The 26,356-nt window shown below is 41.1% G+C and overlaps 1 pseudogene; it reads right to left on the reverse strand.

Annotated features, from left to right (window-relative positions):
* LOC149815282 (ABC transporter A family member 2-like) overlaps positions 1-26,356 on the reverse strand; it is a 149,734-nt pseudogene that overhangs the window by 64,220 nt on the left and 59,158 nt on the right.

Consider the following 26,356-nt stretch of genomic DNA (forward strand, 5'->3'; position numbering starts at 1 on the left):
TTGACTTGTTGTTCAATTCTAGGATCCATTTTTCTCAGCTTCTGCTTGACTGGCTTAGCATCCGGCTTCAAGACGAGTCGGTGTTCAACCAATTTGGGGTCTAAGCCCGGCATGTCTTCATATGTCCACGCGAACACTTCTTCATGCTGCTTGAGAAAATCTGTAAGCCTTTTCTTTTCTTTCGGATTCAGACTGGTTCCGATCTGGAGAATTTTTGGATCTTCCTCTGAACCGATATTGACACTTTCAGTTGGATCTTGTACTAGAGGAGATGGTTCGTCCTGCTTCTGAACTGCGGCGAACTCCGGTAATTCCTGAAGAGACTGATCGTGTTCTGCACAATCATCAGACTGCTTTGCACTCTTGTCATTTCCGGTGCTTGCTTTGATTCTGTGAATTGCTGTTGACTTCTGAAAGGCCTTGGGATTGAGAACGAGCTTCTTGATTGTCCGAGAAGTCATTCTGAAATTTTGGAGAAGAAATTTTGGTTCAGACAAATTGGCCTATAGTAAGACAAGCAATCATTTGAAGAGAACCATACATAAAATGGCATTGAATTATAAAATGATGAGACAGACAGAAAGGGAGTAGATGGCATCCGGATAGACAAAGAAACTTGGAATTTTATTGATTGAATTGATCAATGACATTGGTAAAATGAGACATTTATTTGGATAAGAATAGAAGGAAAATAACAAATGGTCTTCATTGTGCCCCCTTGACAAAAACAGTGTTCTTTGACGAGCTTCCGCCGGCAAATCCTAGTCCTGCTCTGTGGGGACGATGCTTCTGAATCATTGGCTCGATGCGGCCGTCCTCGTTCTTGCCGAGTCCCTTGAAGGGTTGATAACCATGTTTTAGAAGCAAATCAAATCCCTTTCTTGACTTCATGAATTGCGGAAACAAGGGATGATCCTTAATGGTGCCGTAGTCGATTCGACCTCCAACCTTGAAGAATTGAGGACCTTTCCATCGGGTCATGGCTACTGTGTGCAGAGATGGCTCTGAGGATGCCTGAAGTATTTCTCGATTCTCTCCGAGATTGATCTCTTTACTTTCCCTGATGCTGGGAATATCAGCATTGAATGATGGCCGAGGAATCATGGGCTGCGGGAGCCTTTCTTCTGGGTCTTCTCCCAGTATTGTGGTTATCATTCCACCCTTTGACCACTTCACACATTGATGGAGGGTGGAAGGCACTGCATTAGCATTATGAATCCACGTCCTTCCGAGCAGCAAGTTGTAGGTTGGAGGTACGTTAACCACATGGAAAAGGACATAGTGCACCGAATAATTAATGAACACCTCCAGGAATATCTTGCCCTTGGCCGTTTGACCATGATTGTCAAACTCATAGATAGTGATGGGATCCGGAATATATTCTTCGTCCTTGATCCCTAATGCCTTTGCGGTCATTTCGGGACATATGTTGAGGCTACTGCCTCCATCGACCAGCACATGGGGAACCGTCATTCCTCTGACTCGAACGACAATGTAAAGAGCATTATTGTGAAAGGAATGAGGCTTTGGAAGGTCCTCATCCGAGAAGGTAATTGGTGCATTGGTCATGGCGGAGTTCACAATCTGTGCCATGTCTTCAGGAGTGGTACTGGGTTTAACTTTGATTTTCCTGAGTAAATCATCCAGTATTTGCTGGTGCTTTCTAGAATTCTTGGCCAAGTCAAGGATGGAGACATTGGATAAAGCAGTCAGAGGCTTCTGACTTGAATTCTCTGGCCTTGGTCTAACGATTTGCTTGAAGAAGTCAGGAGTTCCTTTTGATTTGGGAACTGACTTCACCGGTGCTTCTGCAACTTTCATTTTACTGAATGCTGAAATTAAGTCCATCTTCTTAGAATCTGGAGCCGCTTGTCGTAGCACCGTCACCTGATGCTGAACTTGAAGATCTTGCGCAGAACATGGCTTGATATGTTCATGCGGTAGAAATGGTTGTGCAGACACTACTGCTGTGGTGTGTGAAGGGAAGGGGTGATTGAGAATGTCCATTTTCTCTTCTTCTTCTCCTTCCACCAATAAATTCTTTTCAATGAGATCTTGCACGATGTTTTTGAGAACAAAGCAGTTCTCGGTGTTGTGTCCCACTGTCCTGTGGAACTTGCAGAACTGATCTTTCCATTTCCCCATGGGCACAGGGGGATCAGCCAATCTGGGCAATTTGACCATCTCTTTTGATAGCATGTACTCGAGCACATCCTCGAGTGATTGGTCAAGAGGAGTAAATTTTCTGTCGTAACTCCATCCTTCATGTTTGGTCTTCTCACGTAGTTTCGGCCCTTGATCCTGCTGAGGAGGCTTGCTGAACTGAGGAGCAGGCTTTGCTTTCTGATCTTTGTGGTTCGAACTGCCTGAGCTGTAACAATAATCTTTCTTCTGCCCTTTGTATCGTTTTTGGCCTTTGTTGCTGTTGTTGGCAGAATAAGTAAAGTGAGCTTTCTTCTTCTGCTCACCATGGGAGTTGTTCTTGGAAAAGGTGAAGCCTTCATAGACTCCATTTTCCACACTCAGCTCGAGCCATTCGGCTCGTTCAGTCAGCTCAATGAAGGTCCTGGACGGTGCTGTGGAAATTAATCCTCTTAACGGCTGCGAGAAATTGTTGAGGATTAAGGACAATGCATGCCTTTCCGAGATAGGATCTCTCATCTTATTACAGGCTGATCTCCACCTGTGAATGAAGTCCCGTGCTTTTTCATTCTCGTTCTGTCTCAAATTGCAGAGATGACTTAATGTAGGCAGCGCTTCTGTGTTGAACAAGAAGCGTTCAATGAATAGATTTACAACTTTGTCGAACTCCTTGAGCTCGATGGGGTTGATATGCTCAGCATACCACTTGGCTGCAACTCCTTCCAAGCTGCGGGGGAAGCATAGAAACAATGCTCGGTTATCCTTTCTGAACCTCGAGCATTCTGCGAAGAAGGTGGCGAGATGAGCTTTTGGGTCGCCGGAACCATCGAACTTGATGAATTTACGGGGGAGATTATCTAGATCGTCATCTCCTTCTAAGCCGTCATAAAAGTCCTCGCTGGTGAAGACTTTCTTGCCCTTGTCGTGGGCTTGCAGATCCTTGACAACTCGGGCCATTTCCTTAAACTGCACTTGCAAAGGCTCTTCTTTATCTCTGCTTTTTGACCTGCGGCTCTTACTTTGGCCATGCTTCTGAAATGCCGGAGGCACCTCATATTCTTCATCTGTGGTTGAATCTGATTCATCTGAAATCTCTTCTGGCTGGATTTGCTTCTTGGGAGCCTTCTTATCCCTGCGACCATGGAACCTTTCTCTGAATGGATTTCTTTCTGAGCTGGTCCCGGGCTGCTCATTCATCATTTTGTTCATCATTTTTCTGAACATGGCATACATTTGAGGGTCTATGCCATCGTCTTCTTGCTGCTGCTCTCGACTCTTCTCAGATCGAGGGGAACCCATGTCTTCTTCTGAGGCTGATGAGTACTGGGATGCCGTGGTTCTTTTGCCTGATCTTGTCTCAACCATCAAATGATATGGATGCTTTCTGCAGGGTAAAAGACCTGATTAGATTTTGAAGGAATTAGCTTTTGGAAGAAATATTTGTTGAAAATATGGTAGACAATTTGGAAAAGATGTCCCATTACTAGGGACTGAGTCGTCGTGGAAATCACGACAATTGTGTTGTCATTTCTTCTACAAAAAAAGAAATAAACAACGAAAATGTGCCTTGTTACCTAGGCGAGGTCGTCAAACCATAATGGAAGGAAATAGAATTTTATTAAAATGAGAAGAATAAGATTTTATTGATCTTGACAAAGAGGTGGAGGATAGACGATTTGCCACCATTCATGATAGTCGGCAGACACTCTAGGACCTGGAAAGATTTTAAGAGAGACAAAGGAATCCCAGCCGTAGCGGGCAGAATGATATGCCCCGGACCATTGTGCGGAAGTGAGATCGAACTCTGCCATAGTTCCTGATAACAGTCGGGCTTCGACATACTGCTGCCTCTGGGAGAACTGTCGAACACATCTCTCTGGTTGGTAGTAAGTGCAGAAGAATGGTCCTAGCAACTTGAACCGCTTGCCATAAGCGTAGGTATATCTGGGAGGAGATATTTGCCGATCAAAATAGTCCCAAACAACGTCATCCTCTTGAATGTTGTTGATCATAGACCGGTACTGCGCCACTGGGAGGAGTTCTTGACCATTGTATCTGAAAGAGCTTGCTCGGGTTGGAACATGCTGGAAAAACCAGGACTGAAGTGCGTAGATGCATCCTTCAACTAAAATGGACTCTCCAAGTGAGAATCGAGTCAGACCTCGATAAAGGAAGGCGAGCGCTGCCATGGCTATGGAGAGGCAATTGGTTTGCCGACTTCCCCATCTTCTCATAAGCTGGATTATCCTGATGTCCATGTAGTTCTGTCCATCTGGGAAAAGGGACAGTCCTACAGTGCATAGAACCATTGCATTCTGAATCTTTTCTTTAGCTGTTCTTGAAAGCGAGCTGACTTCAATGAAGGTCCCGTACTGACGGTACAACTCAAGTAGGTCAACATATTCATCTCCTTCTAACTGGATCAGGGGCCAAGATCGGCGGCCTGTCATACGGGCTAAGGAGTCTCGGGGGTCCAAACCCTTGACATTGATAAGGAATTGATGCTCTAATGGGTCGCTTGGTCGACCAGCCGGTTCTGGCAACCCCATGATTTCTGAAAATTCATCCATTAAAACAGTCATCTCTCCCCACGGGAACCAGAAGGTACACGTCCGAGGATTCCATCGCTCCGCCATTGCATAGATCAGGTTGCCATTGATGGTCTGCTTTCCGACTGCTGATGCCAGCTCTAATCCGCACGCGCTCAAATGGTCCGGGAACATTCGGGAAAAGCTCTTTAACCAGGAATAATACCACCGGGGAATGAAAGTTCCGGTGCTAAGAGCTCGATGTTCAGGACGACCTTGTCGCACCTCGAAGGAGATGTGACCTTCAGGAAAGATAGGATCGACTTGACTGGATGCCATCGAACTGGAAGCAGAGAAAGACTCAGAATGAGACTTAGGAAAATGTGGAAATTTTTGAAAAAAAAAAAAAAATTTGCAGGCAGGATAAAATGCAGCTGGAAATTCGAGATCCAGTAGAAAGGGAGAGTGGAAAATCACCTGGAGTTTTGAAAGAAATGGGATATTTGAGAAAATCATCCAGGGTTTGAGAAAAAGACCTTGTGGAAAATAAGGATATTTTGAAAAAGACCTAATGAGTTGAAAAAAATATTGGAAAATATAAAGAATTGAGGAAATAACACACATACAATCACATCCTGCACAAACATTTATGCGCATACAGCACTTCCTAAAAGGCTGACTCCAGATGCATCAATTTGAAAATAGCTGTAGGACCTTAATCCTAACTCTAAGTTCAGATCATTTTTGTCCAATCCAGTTATGCCGATATACCCGAACCGAAATCCGAGGTATGTGGCATAGAATTTCAACTCTGATTCTAAGGTAAGGTTTTCCAACATCCTTGAGCGCCTACCGATATACTTCAGACTGTGGCCCGCGGTACGTGGTAGGGGGGGTTAACCCAAATAGGTGGCCCAGTTGTGAGGCTCTGTCCCGAACTATGGTTCTGGAAGAGAGCCCAGCAACGTGAAGACCGGGACAATATAGGTAAGGGAGGTTTTGAAAAATGATCACATGCAAGAAATAGATGGCTCTAAGTCCTAGAGAGATAGACTTTTGAAAATCTTTGAAGAAGCATACATTGTTTGCATTCAGATCCTAAATTGAGGAGAGTTGTATTTAGACCTAAGTCTATGTGAGCATGAAAATTTCTCCTCAATCTGGTCCTACCAAACCATGCCTAGTCTATATGCAGTCAATGTCAGCTAGGTCAGAATCTAGGCTCCTAGGTTCGCATGATATCAAAAGTAAAGAGCTGACATTTTGTGAACACAATTTTGATAATTGAACTAAGTCAAGCATAATTTAGGTCAGACAAGGACAGGTCCCATCACGGTCGCCAAACCTGTTATCGTCGCGAAATTTTTCCCCCGCCTTCCCTTCCTTGCGGAAGAGAAAAAGAGAGAAACGCTTTCGCGCTTCAAACTTTGACCGGATTTTGGAAATTGTTTTGAAATACTCGCCTCCGTTTTTGAAAATTGCGGGAAAATCCATGGGATGGGGCTCGACCTGTCGGTACGAGGTTCGACCGTTCCTGCCGCCTTTAACAGGGGTAATCGAACCAAGGACCAAAACTATGCTTGACCTAGTTAAATTATCAAAGTTATGTTCTATCCTAAATGCACAGAGAATTCAGGCATGTGCTATGAGATTTTGGAAAATGCAGCTTGGGGAAACATGATGTATGCTTGGAAAATATTTGGAGTTGAAAAGATTCTCTCAGAAAAAAGTTGAAAGTCAATTTCTTAGGAAACTCAGATAAAAAGGGTTTTTGAAAACATGAGAAAGCTTATAAAGATGTGAGAAAATCAGGAATAGTTGAAAATCTTGGGAAAATGGAAGTGATTCTTGAGAAAAGATGGACTTTTTGAAAAGGGAAGCACTTCTTAGGAAAACTTGAACTCTGAGAGTTTTCTTAGGAAAATGATGGAAGATTTATAGGAAAGCTCATTGGAGAAGGAAATTCAAAACTTGTGGAATCGAAATCCTGGGAATTTTACCTTTTTAAATACTTGGAAATCGATTTTGGATCTTGAAGAAAGATTGGAAAACTCTTTTGAATATCTTAAGAAAATATCATTTTCCAGGGAAAACTGTGGAAAAACTTGTCTTTGGAAAACCGATTTTGAAAAATCCTTAGAGTTTCTTGAGAAATCGATTTCTTGAGAATGAAGTTTTCTTGAGAAAATCTTGAGAAAATCAATGATTTCATGATGTAAATGTCATGAGTGAATGAATGCACTTTGAAAAGATTTTCTAAGGGATTTGTTGGAAAATGTACATTAAGTCAAGATAAATCCTTCACATATCCTGACTGTGGCCATGAATATGTTCAGAATTTAGTTGATTTGATGCACATGATTTTGAAAACTTTGGAAATATGATGTGCATTTTAAGATAGCCTAAGAGTGTAGGCTCAATGTGACTAGTAGAAAGATGATGGATCTGGGTCTCGTCCATATTCCGACTAGGGCCGTAAATATGGATCCCACCGAGTCCATCAACTCACTAAGAGTTGGTGCACGTGCCATTCGTGAACATCCATAGTGCTTTTGAAATAAAATGCATGAATCATATAATCAGGATATTGCATAAATTCAAACTATATGACATGCATCCTAGTCTAAGCAGAAAATTAAATCTCTTATTCCAAAATTTACATTATTACATCACTAAATAAAGGAAATAAAAGAAATTTGCAGACTTCAGCTCCTTCTTTTGATTGTTCCTGCCAAACTTGAAATTGGGTTAGCTCAAATATGTGGGTTTTTCCAAGATTTTCCAATAATATTATGAAATTATTGGATTTAATTGGATATAAACCCTATTCTCGTGCTTCCTTGATATTTTGAAATGATGAAAATGCTAGAAATTCAGTGAAAAACAATTTGAAATTCGGAATTGAGGTTAAAATGACCAAAATACTCCTAATTATAAAGTTATACCTTTAAAATCAGGGTTTTTTTTTTGAAGGAAAACTTGGTAAAATTGAGATTTTGAAGTTCCAAGTGAATCAAATGATGATGAAATGTAGTAAGAGACATGATGACATGCTGCTAAACACATTAGGACTGTAAAATCAGAATTTGGTATTTCGCAATTTATCAAAAATAACGATTTTCGCTTGTTTTTCGCTTGGATCTGGGTCCTGCGGGACCCTATTTTGGTATTATGGATGATCCGAACCTCAAATGGATTCCAAATTGCACCAAATTCGGTATGAAGCATTTAAACACTCTGATAAACAACCTAGAATGCTAAAAATCACGAAATGATATGATTTAAATGCTAAAATTCAAGGAAAGTCCTAAAATGATGGATTTTGCCTATGGATCCGAACCAAATGCAATGCCTAATATGATAATGCAAGATTTACACCATGGAAACTTCTGATATTTTGCAAACTGCTAAAAGACCCGAAATGGAACATTTTTGGTTTTTACAGCCTCGGGATTTGAGCCATGGTGAGTTCAATAACAGGGATTTAGTTCTGACAGAGGTAAAAATCACACTAATCTGATGTAAAATGCTAAACAAATACAAAACGGCCATGAAAATTTATGAACTTAATCAGAGTTATGAACGACACCTACATGAACAACTTTCATGTTTATGACTTTGGCATTTGATCAACGGAAACACAAATAAAAATATAACTATTTCTGCCTAAACTAACAGAACAGACAAATATAGCAAAACAAGGGGCTGACAAAAAAAATCCGAAGCAGGGGTCAACTCTGTTCTACAAATCACAGGCTTTCAGATTCAAACAGAGGACATTTCGGACACCACTTTCACGTTTTACACTTTTGGATTTGGAGCAACACACAAAGAGAAATCATAGCCCTAAGTCGATCCAAGATCTCAGAAGCCCAAATTAGGCTCTGACACGTGTCCCGGACTCTCGGATTTTTGTCAGTCATAAAAAAAATCAGAAAAATCTGAAAAAATCATATTAAAAACTAGCCATTCTCCCAAGTTCAAGTCATTTTTCGGATCGAAGATCGGATCTCCCAGAAGGGAGAACTCGATTTTACAAGTCGGCAAATGGTTTTCAAAACGTATCCCGGGTTACAAAACCCGACTTACCATTTTGGATGTTTACCGCAGTAAATAAATTCAAATGGCTCCGAATTTTTGGCAAAATTTCAAGGACACCTAAGGGCGCATTCCGTGATTTTTTTGGGATTTTTAATAAAAAATAAATACATAAAATGACGTGTGGACTGACTGACAAAAACAGAGACTTACTGAAAATAAGCAGAATTGAAAAAAAGGCTAAATTAATCCTAATTAATTCATGAAATATGCTAAATGAATGAAATAAAATGCAAATTAAACCTAGCTAACTACATGCATGTTAAAATCATCAAGGAAGCATAACAAGACATTTTTATATATGTCGTTTTATGAGAATAGCTCGATCCATCCCTCGGATGAGCTCTTTCTTCAAACGACTCCCTATTCGGATTATAGCATCACATCACGGGGAAAAGAAGTGCACCTTGTTTCGTTACGCAGCTTAGGTGCTCTTGAAAGGGGCAGCTACCACGAGCTTCCTTCGTTCTTCACTCCGGGCTTCGGATGGTCCACCAAAATCGAGCTCCGTTGGAATTGGACTGGCCACAGCACGAGCTCTACTCCACCTTCTTCAATGCACCAAAGGGGGCACAATTTCCAAGGTTCAAAATCAGATGTTAGGAAGGCTAGGTTGGATTTTCCAAGTTCACAAGAGCTAAAAAAATGATCTCCCAAGGCTGGGCGTGAACCCTTGTTTTTATAATTTTTCTGAAAATTTTTGAAATTCAAACAGGCTGGATCTGAGCCCTCCATGTGGCGCCATCTCAGGGGGTGCCATCTGGGGGTTTTGAAATTCGAATTTGCCTTTTGCAGGGAGCCCTCAGATGGCGCCACCTCAAAAGGCTATTTTGATTTTTTTGAGAAAATAAAAATGGAAATTTTTGTGGGTGAGACACCTCAGCAGGGGGAATTTGGAATTTTTCAAAAGTTTGCTTGATTCTCTCTGCAGAGAACTCCCAGAAGGCGCCACCTCAGAGGGTGCTCTCTTGGAATTTGAAATTCAAACTCACCTTTTGTAGGGAGTCCTCAGGTGGCGCCACCTCATGGTGGGCTACCTTTATTAAAAATAAAATAAAAATAAAAAATGGAGCCAAGTGGAGTCCTGGAATGGTGCCACCTCAAAAGGTGTTTGACACATGTCAGAAGGACAGAGCAGTGGGCTCAGAAGGCGCCACCTCAGAGGAATTTGAATTTTGTTTTTTCTGGTGAAAGGAGATCTGGACATGTGGAGGACAAGTGTCAGCTGTCTGGAGAGGCTTTCTCAAATGGCGCCACCTCAGAGGAGAATTTGAAATTCAAATGGAGGTTGGCCCTGGAGGAATGGAGGATGGACATGTGGCGCCACCTCAGGGTGGCTCCTACAATGCCATGTGGCAAGAGGGAGGAAAAGGAGGGAAAGGGACATGTGTCTCCTACTTTTCTGAAAAAAAATAGGGAGAGGACATGTGTCCTCTACTTTTTCTGAAGGAGTGAGAAGGAGACATGTGTCTCCTACTTTTCTGAAAAAAATAGGGAGAGGACATGTGTCCTCTACTTTTTCTGAAGGAAGCAGAGAACGACACGTGGCAGAGGGGAGAGAAGGTGGGCCAAGCCATGTGGCGCCATCTCAGACAGGATGAAAAAGGTAGGAGTTCTTGATTTTCGCCACCTATGGGGTTTTTTGAATATTTGAATTCTAGCTTTTCTGAAGAAAGCAGGAAATGACACATGGCACTTGCCTTTTTCTGAGGAAATGAGGACTTGCCACGTGTCCTCTGCAGGAAACACTCCAGATGGCGCCACCTCAGAGGAGACAAGCCTACCTTTTTTGTAGGAATTCAGAAGTGACACATGTCTCCTACTTTTCTGAGAAAAGTAGGAAGAGACATGTGTCAGGCTACTTTTCCAGAAGGAAGGAGGGGTTGACACCTGTCCCCTGCAGGAGACACTCTAGATGGCGCCACCTCAGAGGAGACAACTCCACTTTTTCTAGACAGGACAACCTATGACACTTGGCATCTCCTGGTAGTCTTTGAAATGACACATGGCGCAGGATGGATAGGGTGACACATGGCAGATAAAGGGGGTGACATGTGGCGGCTTCTGAAGGTAGCCCCACACTGACACTTGGCATGGAAATGGGAGGAGAGAGAAATGACAAGTGGCGCCAATCCAGGGGACAAGGCTCCTATATTTTTGGGTTTTTCAAAATTCAAATTTTCAGAAGGGGAGCTTGTGTGACACCACCTCAGTGTGGGTCCCACATTGCTTCTTTATTGAAATAAGGATAAAACAACAACTTCTTTTTGGAATTTTCATAAAAATTTGGACTAATGGGAAAAACAGGAATTTTGGAAAGAGTTGACCCTTGTAGGGCGATTTTGTAAAAGAAAGATATTTGAAATTGTCAAAAAGGGCAAAATCTGAGGTGAAGTGACTGAAATCCATGTTGAAAACTATCCAGATGGTTTTCCTGAGGAAATATTTTGAAATTCAGAGTCCTGGGGGTAAAATGGGAAAAATTGATAATTTTGAAGACCCAGGGTTTTGAAATCAATTTTGAAAAGAGTTGAAATTCTAATCTGGATTGAAAATTTTGAAATCAAGAGTTCTGGACCTCGAAATGACATGCTGTGCAGTGCAGTGATTTGAAATGCTCATGCAATGATATGCAATGTCATGTCTTATGAAATGCAATCTTGAATCAAGACTTGGAGATGTCTGTCTCCTGTCAGGAGTAAAATTTTGAACATCTGAGCTAAAATTAGAGAAATTTTGAGAGTTGCAGATGAAATTTGGACTTTTGCAAGGTCCGGCTCAGAAAATGACCATTTTGCCCTCCAGCGATTTCAGAGGCTGGATGTTGATGCTTGGTGGAAATGTTGGGGAGGTGAGTGAAAATTTGGGGTGTTTACAACGGGGACCTTGATGGGACATTTTTGGAAAACGCCTTGTGAAATGAAGCCTGAGTATGATCCTTTCTTTGGATGAATGTATAAAGCATGGATTCCTAGATGGGAAGAGCCATGATGGGATTGAAAGAAATCATCTCGTTAAAACGAGGAATTCTGCAGGAACAAGACTCAGGTTTAACCCAAACCTGCAAGGAAGATACCTCGCGAAGCGAGGTTCCGGGTTAGCTCTTAATCTGGATAGGAAATCTACCATATGGGTTTCTCAAAAATGGAGAAAGCACGATGGGACCTTCGGAATTTGGACGAACAAATCCGAGAGGGGTTTTTGCGAAAGGAGGAAATATAGAATCCCTAAAGCTTTGAAAAGGGGAAGAAATTGGGCGTTTGATTGCTGAGACTGAAATAGTTTTTGAAATCAAAGAATCTTTTGCAAATGGTTCAGGTTTGTCCCTTATCCTGAGTGGGTCGTCCATACGGAATTCTTCAATGAGAAAACCGTGATGGGACAGAAAGAGATACTTCCTTCAGAGGCAACTCTTTTTGGGAATTATAAACAATGCTTGGTTACATCAAAATGGATATTGAATGTTTATTTTATTCTTGGAATAGCTAGAAAATTTTGCCAATAAGATAAAATCGTAGTTGATTCAAACGTTTGGAAATGTGCACGTATGTGCAAAAGATATTCCCTCTTTTACCTAGAGTATTTCCTCCAATGAGGTTAACTCTTCAGTTTTAAGAGTTAAATTCAAAATTTTAACACTGATGATTTTCTTCAAGGAAGCTATCCATTTCCCTGATATGAGAATAAAAGAAATATTCTTAATTTCATAAAAGCAGGAAGTGAAGAGTTATTGATAAAAGAATTCTGTATGAGAAAAGATGACTTTTGACAACTTTGGCAGTTTGATATCTGGGTGTCCTCCCATGACGATCTTTTTGCACTCTCTTTGAGTCATTGGGCTTTCTTGGTTTTTCACATCATCCTTCATTTGGATGTCCTGACTTTTCTCTCTTTTTCAGGGAAGGGTACATCACAAGCTCCTTCATCTTGGAGATGCTCTGATCCTTCTTTCTCTCAGGGATTATATATGATATTAGCTCAAAAAAGGTCTTTTAAATGATAACTGGAATCAAATATCTTTTAGGGTTTGTCGGTAGGTCCGTCGCATCTGCCTTCATCTTGACAGTGATCCGAACTTTCCCTGGAAGGATCCGTCACAAGCTCCGTCATCTTGGAGATGTTTCAAATCTTCTTTGGCCCCGTGGATCTTCTCGCTTAGTTCGTCTTCATCTTGACGACAATCGAGAGATCTCTTTTGCGGATATTTGATTGAAGCTTTAAATGAATAAATGAAGAGATATGGATTGAGTGAATTCTTTTTATGGCTCAAGATATTTCCACTGCCTGATTGCCAGAAAGTCATTTTAAAACATGCGCCATAGCCGAGATCGATATCAATTTGCTTCTGGCTTTTCAACATCATTGAAGATTTCTTTCATTGATCATATCAAAGACATTTCTTACATCCTTTTGGTTGATCAACAGGAAAAGATTTGAATTTTACCTCTTTTTCGCAAAAAGTTTCACCTTTTGAAAGGAAATACAGGAGGTAATCTGAGAAAATTCTTTTTGTGTAATAAGAATATTTAGAATCAGCAAATGCTTTTAGCAAATTGGCAAAGTTTTCATGATTTTTTTGTGAAATAATCACTCAATATAGATTTTGATGAGACCTTAGTTGAAATTTAAAGAAATGGTGTAAGAAATCAAACTTTAGAAAACTGGATCGATGAAATACACTAGGTTTTGGAAATCTCGACCAGTTTCAAAAACTGGATTTGAAAATCCCGACCAGTTAAAAAAAAAACTGGATTTGAAAATCCCGACCAGTTATAAAAACTGGATTTGAAATCCCAACCAGTGAAAGACACTGGATTTGAAAATCCCGACCAGTTATAGAAACTGGATTTGAAATCCTGACCAGTTATGAAAACTGGATTTGAAAATCCCGACCAGTTATAGAAACTGGATTTGAAAATCCCGACCAGTTATAGAAACTGGATTTGAAAATCCTGACCAGTTATTTTAACTGGATTTGAAAATCTCGACCAGTTATAGAAACTGGATTTGAAATCCCGACCAGTTATGAAAACTGGATTTGAAAATCCCGACTAGTTATAGAAACTGGATTTGAAAATCCCGACCAGTTATAAAAACTGGATTTGAAAATCCCGACCAGTTATAGAAACTGGATCTGAAAATCCCGACCAGTTATTTTAACTGGATTTGAAAATCCCGACCAGTTATAGAAACTGGATTTGAAAATGAAGGATTTAATATGATGATTTGCAAAGTGACTGAATTTGGGAGGTTATAACCCGAGGGTTGAGAAAATGATGAGATTCTGAAGATATTGCAACCAAAGGTTGGGAAACTGATAGAATTTGAAAGATTGAAGATCTTGAAGGTTTTGGAAATGATAGGATTGAGAAGTCGCACCCTAAGGGTTTGATCTTCTGGAATACATGACCAGCGGGAGCTGGATCATTTGGAATAGAGGACCAACGAGATGCTGGATCCTCTGGAAATACGTGACCTGCAAAAGCTGGATCTTTTGAAAATATATGAAGTTTTGGGAGATTTAAGTCAGAAACTTGAATTTAGAAGGAGAAAGGTCTTTGGTCAGAAGACTGATTTTTAGAAGGTTACCGGTGTGAGAACCGGATTTTCCAAATGAGCTCAACTTTGAGAAATAGCCAGTGCGAGAGTTGGGTTTTGAAGATGAGCTAGATTTTCAAAATGAGTTTTTAAAAGATAATTCAGGATTTATCCCCTTATCCTGAACGGGGGAAATAATAAAAAGAATACCTCATTGAAAGGAGGCATCGGGTTTATCCCTTAACCTGAAAGGGTGTTTTGAAGATAAAAGTAGAGGAAATTTCAATAAGATTGGAAGATTTGTTAAAACTTGACATAAACGAGCATTAGCTTGATGTAAATCTGATCAAAGCAAAATGAATCAAATGAAAAGACAATAAAGATCACAAGATCAATTAAGAAATAACAAAATTTGAGGAGAAGAACTTTCGTCTAATCCTGCCTGCATATGATGAGAAAGATGTTTATGAATAAAATAAAATGCCCCAGTATCATGGAGAGGAATGTAAGAATTGATAGAAGATCATTGTTTTTATTGAAATGGCTCTTTGAATAGTACAAAAGGTTTTTGAATGAAAATTCTAAGTATAAAATTTCTTCAAATGCAGAGCATTGATGGGATCTGGCATCTCCACTCCATCTGCGTTGATTAGGCGATACGAATTGCGAGGCAAAGCTTCCTTAACCACATAGGGGCCTTCCCAATTGGGTGACCACTTGCCCCGTGGTCGATGCTTGAGATGAGCCATTGATCTGAGTACCAAATCATTAACTCGAAATTTTCTTTCAATGACAGACTTGGCATAATGTCGAGCTATCCTCTGCCGATAAGCTTGAGCATGCTCTGCTGCTTTGAGCCTATTTTCATCCAGTAAATCTAGCTGCACCAATCTCTGCTGTTGATACTGATCAAGTGGCAATTCTATGAGAGAAGCGAATTTGAGAGCGAGCTTCTGGATATGGAGAGGTAACACCACTTCAGTCCCGTAAACAAGTTCTGAAGGAGTGGCATTAGTCGGAGTCCGAATGGTGGTCCGATATGCCCAAAGCGCGTCATGAATTTTCTCATGCCAATCTCGACCTGTCTTTACAGTCCTTTCCAAAATACGGATCAAAATCTTATTGGTGGCTTCGGCTTGGCCGTTCCCTTGAGGGTAATAAGGAGCTGAGAAATGATGGGAAATTCTGAATTTAGAACAGAAGGTTTTCATCCTCTCATTTTTGAAATGGGTTCCATTATCTGAGACAATATCATGTGGTATGCCGAAGCGGCAAAGGATGTTCTTATGAATGAAAGAAACCACATGGCGGCCTTCTACTGTGCGTAGAGTAACAGCTTCAACCCATTTCGTGAAATACTCTGTCGCAGTCAGGAAGTATTTGTGGCCGTTGGAAGCAGAAGGAGTAATCGGGCCGACGACGTCAAAAGCCCACATAGAAAATGGCCAAGGAGAAACAACTGATTGTAGATATGCGGCCGGAGCATGAATATAAGGCGCATGTAATTGGCACTTGACGCATTTCTTCACAAATCTATGACAGTCTTGCTGCATGGTATTCCAATAGTACCCTGCTCGAACGATCTGCTTGACGAGAGTTTGATAGCCAGCATGACCACCACAAATCCCTTCATGTGCCTCTTGGATAACTTCCATAGCTTCTTCTTTGTCTAAGCACTTTGAATACTCAGAACTGAATCCACGGCGGTAGAGGACATTGGCAAGAATGAAATATCGGGTAGACATACGCTGAATTGCACGTTGCTCCCTTTTAGGCATTTCTGGTGGAAATTCACCAGACTCAATGAAATTCTTGATACTTTGATACCAAGGCTTCGTATTCTGATTGACCTGGTTTACTTGCATAATTGAATCGAAAGCGGGTTGTTCGAGTCTGCCAACTTCGAAAGAGCGACATGACTCACCACCTTTGAACGATAAAATGGAGCCCAAACTGGCTAAGCCATCGGCTATCTGATTATGCTCTCTTCTGATGTGATTGAGCTGAAATTCTTCGAAGCTGTCCACAAGAGCTAAGACGATCTTCTGATATGGGATCAATTTGGGATCTTTCACTTGCCATTCAGTGTTAACTTGACTGACAATAAGTAGTGAGTCACCAAAGGCATGCACTCTCTTGACATTGAAACTTTGCAAGATTTTGAGGCCTTGTATTAAAGCTTCATACTCGGCCATATTATGAGTGCATTGGAAACTAAGCTTGAGAGAATAAGGGATCATTTCTTTTTCTGGAGTGATCAACAAGACTCCAATCCCGATGCCAGACATATTTTTAGAGCCATCGAAGAACATGTTCCAAACTGGGAGCTGTTGGATACTACAGATGTGCTCATCAGGAAAATCATCCTCTGCTTTAATTTCTTCTGTCAAAGGAAAATCTACCAACTGATCTGCGATCGCTTGGCCCTTAATCGACTTTTGAGAAACATACTCTAAGTCATATTGCATCAGAAGGACTTGCCACTTCGCAATCCGTCCAGTGAGAAACGGTTGCTCAAGAATATATCTGAGCGGATTAAGTTTTGACAGAAATTTGATTTCAGAAGCCAGTAGATAATGTCTCAATTTCTGGCACATCCAAACCAGAGCTAGACAAGTCTTCTCCATCTGAGAATACTTATTTTCATAATCAATGAATGTTTTGCTCACGTAGTAGATGGCGTGCTCTATCAAACTGCCTTCTTCATACTGAGCGAGGAATCCACCACAAGCATTCTGATTGACTGAAATATATAGCATAAGAGGCTTTCCCAGCTTAGGCGGCTTTAAAACTGATGGATTAAGGAGATACTGCTTGATGCGCTCAAACGAGAGTTGACATTCTGATCCCCATTCAAACTTAACTCCTTTTCTAAGCAAATGGTTGAAAGGCTCGCATCTCATGGCTAGATTAGAGATGAATCTGCGAATAGACTGAATATGCCCTTGAAGGCTTCGCAGTTCCCTGAGATTAGTTGGAGGCGGCATGTCAATAATGGCTTTTGCCTTAGCCGGATCCACTTCGATTCCTTTCTTGCTGATGATGAATCCAAGTAATTTGCCAGACTCAACTCCAAAAACACATTTTTGAGGGTTAAGTCTCAACTTGTAAAGAATAAGTCTTTCAAAAACTTGACTAAGTGCATCGAGATGGTCCTCTTCTTCTTTAGATTTAACCAAAATATCATCCACATATGCATCCATATTCTTGTGCATTTGATCATGGAAAATAACGGCCATTGCCCTTTGATAGGTCGCCCCGGCATTTTTTAGTCCAAATGGCATGACTGTATAGCAAAAAGTTCCCTATGGGGTAGTAAATGAGGTCTTCGACTGATCACGAACGGCCAACTTAATCTAATTATAACCTGAATATCCGTCCATGAAAGAAAACATGGCATGACCTGCTGTGCTATCGATCAACAGGTCAATATTAGGAAGTGGATAATCATCTTTCGGGGTGGCTTTATTTAGATCCCTGAAATCGATGCAAATCCGAACTTTTTCGTTCTTTTTAGGGACTGCCACGATATTTGCCAACCAATCTGGGTAATCAATGGCTCGGATAAAGCCTGCTTTTAGCAAATCTTCAAGTCCTTCCTTGACTTGCTGCTCAATTCGAGGGTCTAATTTCCTCAATTTCTGCTTGATTGGTCTGGTCTCTGGTTTCAACTTGAGTCGATGCTCAACCAGCTTGATATCCAATCCTGGCATATCTTCGTAAGTCCAGGCAAATACTTCCTGATGCTTTTTGAGGAATTGGATGAGTCTAGCCTTTTCAGTTTCGCTTAGACTCGACCCGATTTTGAGAATTTTCGGATCATCTTCCGATCCAATGTTGACATCCTCAGTTGGATCTTGCACCAAAGATGAGGGTTCATCCTGCTTCTGAATGTGAGCAAATTCTGGCAAATCCTGAATAGTGGAATCAAATTCAGCTGGCTCTTCAGTCTGTTTTGTTGCCTGACTGACCTCCGCTCTGTCTTTCATCTCAGGGAACCTTGCCAATTTTAGATACTTGGGATTGATAACAAATCTTGTCATTGATTCAGGAGTTAATGGTCCTGAAAATGTGAGAGAGGTTTTTTTAAGAAAAAGTACGAGCTAAATCAAATTTTTGTATAAGTAAAGAACAATGACATAGACAAAATATAAGAAGGAATGATAGATGCTCAAGATGTGAAGAGAAAATTGATCTTTCATTGATTGGAAATGAAGTATTTACAAGACATTGACAAAAGATGGGATCGTGTTGTCCCTACAAGATTTAACAAAAGATAAGAAAAGAAAATAAGAAAACTAAGGCATCATATCTTTATTGGCTTCCTCTGACAAAAATGGTCTTTTTGCTGGAATCCTGGCCGGTGAACCCCAACCCTGAACTGTCTGCATGCCGAACTGGAACGATGGGCTCTATCATGCCATCTTCATCTTTTCCCATGCCTCGGAATGGCTGGTATCCGTGTTTGATCAACAGATCGAACCCCTTTCTTGCTTTAGAAAACTGAGGAAATAAGGGATGATCTTTGAAGGAGGTGTAATTGATGTGTCCTCCTAGTTTAAAGAAACAAGGTCCCTGCCATTGGACCGTAGCTGCAACGTTTTCCTCTTCCATGACATCTTTCAGTTTCAGCATCTCTAGACTATCACTGAGATTGATCTCATCTGCTTCTCGGATGCTTGGAATATCAGCTGTGAATGTTGGACGAGGAATCATAGGCTGTGGCAGCCTCTCTTCAGGATCTTCACCCAAAATGGTGGTGATCATTCCACCTTTGGACCACTTTATGCATTGGTGGAGAGTTGATGGAACGACATTGGCATTATGGATCCATGTTCGTCCCAACAAAAGATTGTAAGTTGGTGGTACATTGACGACATGGAATAACACAGTATGCACTGAGTAGTTGATGAAGATCTCCAAAAAGACTTTGCCTTTGGCAGTTTGCCCATGATTGTTAAAACCGTAAATGGTGATGGGGTCCGGCACGTACTCTTCTTCTTTTAATCCCAGGGCCTTTGCTGTCATTTCTGGGCAAATGTTCAAACTGCTGCCCCCATCGACAAGAACATGTGGGACAGTCATGCCCCTGGTTCTGACCACAATGTAAAGCGCATTGTTGTGAAATGAATGAGGCTTTGGCAGGTCCTCATCAGAGAAAGTGATAGGCGCATTAGTCATTGCTTGGTTTACTATCTGTGCCATGTCATCGGGCGTGGTACCTGGTTTCACCTTGATCTTTCTCAATAGATCATCTAGTTTTTCTTTATGCTGGGGAGAATCATGAGTCAACTCGAAAATGGAGATGTTGGAGAGCGCTGTAATTGGCTTCTGAAAGCTTCTGGCCCGCTCTTCTGCTGCTTCTGAGGTTTCTGCTTCCTCTGTACCATCTTCCTTTTTCAGAAATCTTTTTGGAAAAACTTGGGTTTTCCCATTTTCCACTGGCGTGTTTCTGATGTTCAAAAAATGAGAGGATATCCCCTCTCCGAGATGTAGACCGGTCCTGGCGTAGAACCATTACCTGTTGCTGCAGACTCATCTCTTCTTCAGAACAAGGATGTATGTGATTCTGCGGAAGAAAAGAACCTTCTGAAACGGTTGGCACTGAATGTTTTGGGAATGGGGCGGACAAAATGTCCATTTTGCCCTCTTCTTCATCCTCGATGAGGATGCTTTTGTCGATGCAATCCTGGATCAAATGCTTCAGAACGAAGCAGTATTCGGTGTCATGGCCCATCGCTCTGTGGAATTTGCAGTATTGTTCCTTAAATCTTCCCATGAGCACTGGTGGATCTGCCACCTTGGGAAGTTTTACCATCCCGTGAGACAATAAATATTCCAAAATTTTCTCCAAAGGCTGGTCGAGGGGAGTGAACTTCCGATCCCTACTCCAATTTATATGTTTGGGTTTTTCTTGAAGGTCCCCCTTTTGTTGAGGACCGGTCGGGAGAGGCTTGTCATTGTTCTTGAAGAATTTGCCCTTTCTTCCCCTATTCTGTTCAGGCTTTGTGCCACTGCCGCTGCCCTGCTTGCTGCTACTGCCCTGATCATCCCCTGGAACCTCGGCGGAGTAGGTGAAGTGTGCCTTCTTCTTTGGGTCTGGGATATTCTTGGCTAAGGCGACACCTTCATACATCCCGTTCTCTACCCCCATCTCGAGCCATTCTGCTCGCTCCGTCAGTTCGATAAAGGATTTGGAGGGGTATGGGAAGAGGAGGCTTTTTAGGGGCTGAGAGAAATTATTGAGGATGACTTGGAGGGCATGTTCCTCAGAGATAGGGTTCCTCATTTTGTTGCACAGGCTTCTCCACTTGTGAATGAAATCCCTAGCCTTTTCATTGGGCTCCTACTTCAAGTTGCACAAGTGGTTTAGGGTGGGCAGAGCTTCCGTGTTAAATAGGAAGCGCTCAACAAACATGTTGACGACTTTGTCAAAATCCCTCAATTCGATGGGATTGACATGTTCAGCGTACCATTTGGCAGCTATCCCCTCCAGACTGCGGGGAAAACAGAGAAATAGGGCACGGTTGTCTTCGCTGAACCGGGCGCATTCCGCAAAGAACATGGCGAGATGGGCCTTGGGATCTCCGGATCCATCGAATTTAATGAATTTTCGGGGGAGATTCTCCAAATTGATGTCTCCTTCCAAACCAAGGTAGAAATCCTGCCTGCTGTATGACCTTTTCCCTTTATCTCGGACTTGCAGGTCTTTGACAATTTTGGTCAGTGCCTGGATTGAGTCCTCTGCGGGGGGCCCATACTTGGGCTTGTTCACTGACACTGGCTCTTCTACCGGTTTCTTGGGCTGTCGTAGATGCTTCGGGATGTAGATCAACTGTTCTTCTTCGGAGTTCTCTTCTGCTGATTTAGAGCCTTCCGAAGTACTGTCACGCTGTACTTTTTGCTTGCTGATCTTGACTGGCTTTTTCATGGGCTTCTTCTTAGCCTTGGTTTTAGAAGCCGCCTTCTTTGGAGCCGCCTTAGCCTGCTCGGCCATTATTTTAGTCATCATTTTCTGAAAAACCCGGTACATGGCCAGATCAACATCGCTTTCATCTCCGGAGTCATACTTCTTGGACAATCTAGGAGAATTCATCTCCTCTGACTCGTTGTCACTGTGTTGTTGAGCAGCCCTCTTGTCAGCCCTTGTCTGAACCATTTTTCAGATGCCAAAGCTTTCCTGCAGAATATGGAAATGGTTAGAGTATGGAGAAGCTTTTTTGAAAATCATAATTCCTTTGAGAGAAAGCAAGAAATGAAGGGATTTGGTAGACAATTTCAAGAGATTATCCCATTACCCGGGATTGGGTCATCACACGATTTGTGATAATTGTGTTACCATTTGATGATAACAGAGAAAATGTGCCTTGTTATCTAGGCGAGGTCGTCAACCATGATAAGATACATTGAAGAAATGCGGAAGGAATATCCCTTTTACCCGGGATTAGGTCGTCACTCAAGCTTTTGTGACTTTTATTTGCGCTATAAACAAAATACAGAAAGCAACATTTTTGGCTAAAAAAGTAAATTTTTATTGATATCTTTAACTTTCAAAGACAAAGAGAGGGTGGGCAGACAGTTTGCCACCACTCTTGATATTCAGATGATACATTTGGCCCAGGAAAAATAGACAGAGAAATAAAGGAGTTCCAGGTATATTTAGCGACATGATATGCTCCAGACCACTGATCCGACTGCAGGTTGAATTCTGACACGTTGCCTGTCGGAAAACGGGTGTTGGCACGAACCTGCCGCTGCGAAAACTGCCTCAGACATCGTTCCGACTGATAATCAACACAAAAAAAGGTCCCATCAACTTGTAGTGCTTGTCACGAGCATAAGTGTATCGAGGAACAATCTCTCTTCTATCAAAGAAATCCCAGGTGATCTCCTCCTGATGCAGCTTCTCGATCAGAGCTTGGCATTGGATGACAGTCTTCGGCTGCTTACTGTTGAATCTGAAAGAATTGGCCTTCGAAGGAACATGTCGCAGGAACCACGACTGCAAGGCGTAAGTGCATCCTTCTACCAAAATGGTCTCCCCAAGAGCAAATCGATCCAAGCCTCTGTAAAGGAAGGCTAATGCGGCCATGGAAACTGAAAGCTGACGGGTCTGCTTGTTTCCCCATCTCCGAAAGAGCTGAGCAACTCTGATGTCTATGAAATTCTGACCATCTTGGAAGAAGGCTAACCCCACTGTGCACAGGATCATGGCGTGCTGAATTCTGTCCTTCGCTGCTCGGGACAAAGTGTCAACCTCTTTGTAGGCTCCGTACTTTTGATATAATTCGAATAGGTCGATGAACTGATTCCCACCAATCTCGGTGAGAGGCCAGGATCTGCTCCCTGTTGCTCTTGCTAAGGCTTCTCGAACATCTACCCCTTTGATGTTGATAAAAAATTGCTGCTCGACAGGATCATCTGGCTGACCAGCTGGTTCGGGCAGTCCCATAATGTCATTGAACTCGTCCATCAGTAGGGTCATCTCTCCCCATGGAAACCAGAATGTGCAGGTACGTGGATTCCACCGTTCTGACATGGCCTGAATCAAAGCTCCATTGATGGTTCGCTTGCCTACTGCTGATGCCATTTCCAACCCACAGTCATCCAAGTGGTCTGGGAACATACGTGAGAAGGTGGCGAACCAAGAATAATACCACCGAGGGAAGAAAGGACGAGACTGGATGACCCGCAGATCTGGGGTTTCATCCCTTATTTGATAGAAGACATGATCCCAAGGAAAGATAGTATCGGGAGATTCAGATGCCATCGGAGTGATACTGAGGCGAAAAGAGGAAGAGAGTCAGATAAAATGCAGGACTTACGGATAGACCTGGAAATTTTGAAAGATTGAGGAGATTTTTAAAAGACTTTTCCAGGGTTTTGAAGAAAATTTGATCTAAAAGAGAAAAAAAGAAACGTAGGTAGATAAAAATACACACCTGGGGTTTTTGGAAATAAGGGTAAGTTTTGAATAATACACTCAGGGTTTTTGAAAAGGGTCTGATACATATATATGAGAGAATAAGAGAAATATCACACAACCAGAGCTGCACAAACAAGGATGCGCATACAGCACTCCCTAAAGGCTGACTCTAAATGCAATATTTGAAATGGCTTGTAGGACCTTAATCCTAACTCTAGGGTTCAAATTATCTGATTCCGATCAAGATACGCCGATATACCCAAGCCGAAGCTCGAAGTACGTGGCATAGAAATATTTCTCCGGTTCTAAGGTAATGGCTTCCCAACATCCTTGAGCACCTACCGATATACCTCGGACTATGGCCCTTAGGTACGTGGTAGGGGGGCGCGAACCCAAATAAGTGGTCCAGTTGTGAGGCTCTCTCCCGAACTATGGTTCAGTGAGACAGCCCAGCAACGTGAAGACTGGGATAATATAGGTAAGGAGGTTTTCAAAATATGTTCAACATGCAAGAAATCAGAGGGCTCTAATGCAAGTCCTAAAGAGATAGATTTAAATGAAAAGAAGCATACACTTGCATACATTGTTTACATTCAATCCCTAAAATTGAGGAGAGTTGTATTTAAAACCTAAGTCTAATGTGAGCATGGAATAATCTCCTCAATATGGTCCTACCAAACCATACTTAGATCCTATATGCAATGATGCCAGCTTTAGGACAGAGTCTAGGCTCCTAAGGTTTGCATGAAAAAATGTAGCTGACATAAAAGAATAAAGACTTAGAAAATATCAAAGCAAAAGAGAAGGCATAATTCGACCGGACGGAGACGGGTCCCATCACGGTCGCCAAAACTGTGGTCATCGCAAAATTTTCCTCTCGTAATATTCTCTCTTTTCCCTCTCTTTTCCTTTCTAACCTCTTATTTTCCTCCTTTTTGAAGGGAGAAAAGATAAAAGAACGGAAAAGAAAGAGAGGAGAGAAAAGAAAGAAGAGAAGGGAAGAGGAAATCTTTTGCGGCTCTCACTTGACCTTAATTTTGAAAATATTTTGAAATAACTCGCCTCCGTTTTTGAAATATTTGCGGGAAAATCGGGAGACGGGATCCGCTCGTCGGTACGAGGTTCGACCATTCCTGGCGCCTTTACCAGGGGTAATCGAACCAAGGTTCGAATTTTATGCCTTTTGCTTTGCAAAGATTTTATCTAAGTTTTTATCCTAAGTCTAAATGCACAATGAATCATGCTTGTGCAAATGCAAAGATGTATGCTCTTTTTGAAAATGTTTTGAAGAATTTCCAAGTGAATCTGATAAAGTGAAGAAATGATTTCTAACTTAGAACTTAAGATTGAAGTTCTAAGTTTTTAGAATAGTCAAGAGCTTGGGAAAATAAATCTGGAATTTGGAAATTGATTTTGAAGTTTTTGAGATAAAAGAGAATGAAGGAAATTTTTCAAAGTCATAAATGGACTTTGAATTTAGAATTTTGATCTTGGACGAATATCTGAAATGGAATTGAATTCCTCTTTTGAATATGGGAAATCTAGAGAAATTGAGAAATGAGGTTTGTAAAAGTTGGATTTTCAAGATGGAATCCGAATCCAAGTTCTGGATAGAGTTTTGAATTGATTTTTAGGATTCGAAATAGGGACTTGGTTTGAATGAAATGGAATTGGCTTTAAGAATTGGAATTTTGGATTTTTGGAATTTTGAAGGGAATTGGATTCAAGATGTGGAATCCAAGAAGGTATTTAGATCTGAAATCTGAGATCCAAGATAGAGTTGGACCCTCGATCCTAAGACGGAATTGGATCTGAAGTTTGAGATCAAAAATAGAATTGGATTCTGGATCCTAAACTGGACTTGGATCTGAAATCCAATGTCGAATTGGCTCTGGATCCTAAGATGGATTTAGATCTGAATTTGAGATCTAATAAAGAATTGGGTCCTGGATCCTAAGATGGATTTAGATCTGAATTTGAGATCCAATGAAGAATTGGGTCCTGGATCCTAGAATGGATTTGGATCTGAAGTCTGAGATCCAAAGTGAAGTTGGATTCTGGATCCTAAAATAGAATTGGATCTGAAGTCTGAGATCCAAAGTGAAGTTGGATTCTGGATCCTAGAATGGAATTTGGATCTGTAGTTGGAGATCCAAAGTGGAATTGAGTTGATACTCTGAAATCTGGATCCAAGTTTGAGACTAGGATTTAACTTTGGATTTGGGTTATGAAAAAGTCCAAATAGGACCTTTAAAGATGGATCTGGGTTTTTAGAAACCCAAAGTTTTAAGTTTTGAGACTCAAATCCAAACCTTGATTGAAGATAAAGGAGGTGAACTTGATTTTTAAATCAGAAGATAACTTCAAAGTTAAATTGAACTTTGAAATTGAATTTTGAATTGAGTTGGAATTTTGAAGTTTGAATGTAAGATGATTTTGGAGTTTCAAAGTCAAATTGGACTTTGAAATTGAATGTTGGATCTTGGAAATGAGATAGAATTGGATTTTGAAATAGAAAAGATATTCAAAATCACTTGGATTTTTGAAAGAATTTTTGAAAAATATGATGCAATTCTACCCTATATGATGAATGAATTTGAATAAGTTTGAAATTGGACTTTGAAAAGCTATTTCATTCTTTAAATGAATTAAAATAAGATTGAAAATATAATACATCCTTGACTATGGTCACTGAATGTATTATATAGTAATCTATATTAAAATTCTAGTGAAGAATGAAACACATTTTGTGCTTTTATAGAGTTTAGAATGGAATTAACTCTCAATATACCCTGACTATGGCCATTGGTATATATATTGAATTAATTCTAAGTTAAACTCTGATAAAAGGTAAAATATTTGAAGAATATGATGATTTTTGAAAGAGGATCCAGTATGGATCCAGTATTATTTCATAAAAGATAAGAATACTAAGTCTTGTTTACACCCCGACTATGGCCGTTGGTGTAAATCATCAACTTAGAATTAACTTACCTTTTATGGAATGGTGCACGTGCCATTCGTGTTTCTCCATTGTGAGAATTTGAGAGAAAAAAAGAAAAAATGCATGGAATAAACAATTCATGATATTCTATGATGCTCATTCATTCTACCTAAAGCAAGG

Source organism: Nuphar pumila, chromosome 15 (assembly GCF_984573655.1).
Source record: "Nuphar pumila chromosome 15, dmNupPumi1.hap1.1, whole genome shotgun sequence".
Classification (NCBI taxonomy): domain Eukaryota; kingdom Viridiplantae; phylum Streptophyta; class Magnoliopsida; order Nymphaeales; family Nymphaeaceae; genus Nuphar; species Nuphar pumila.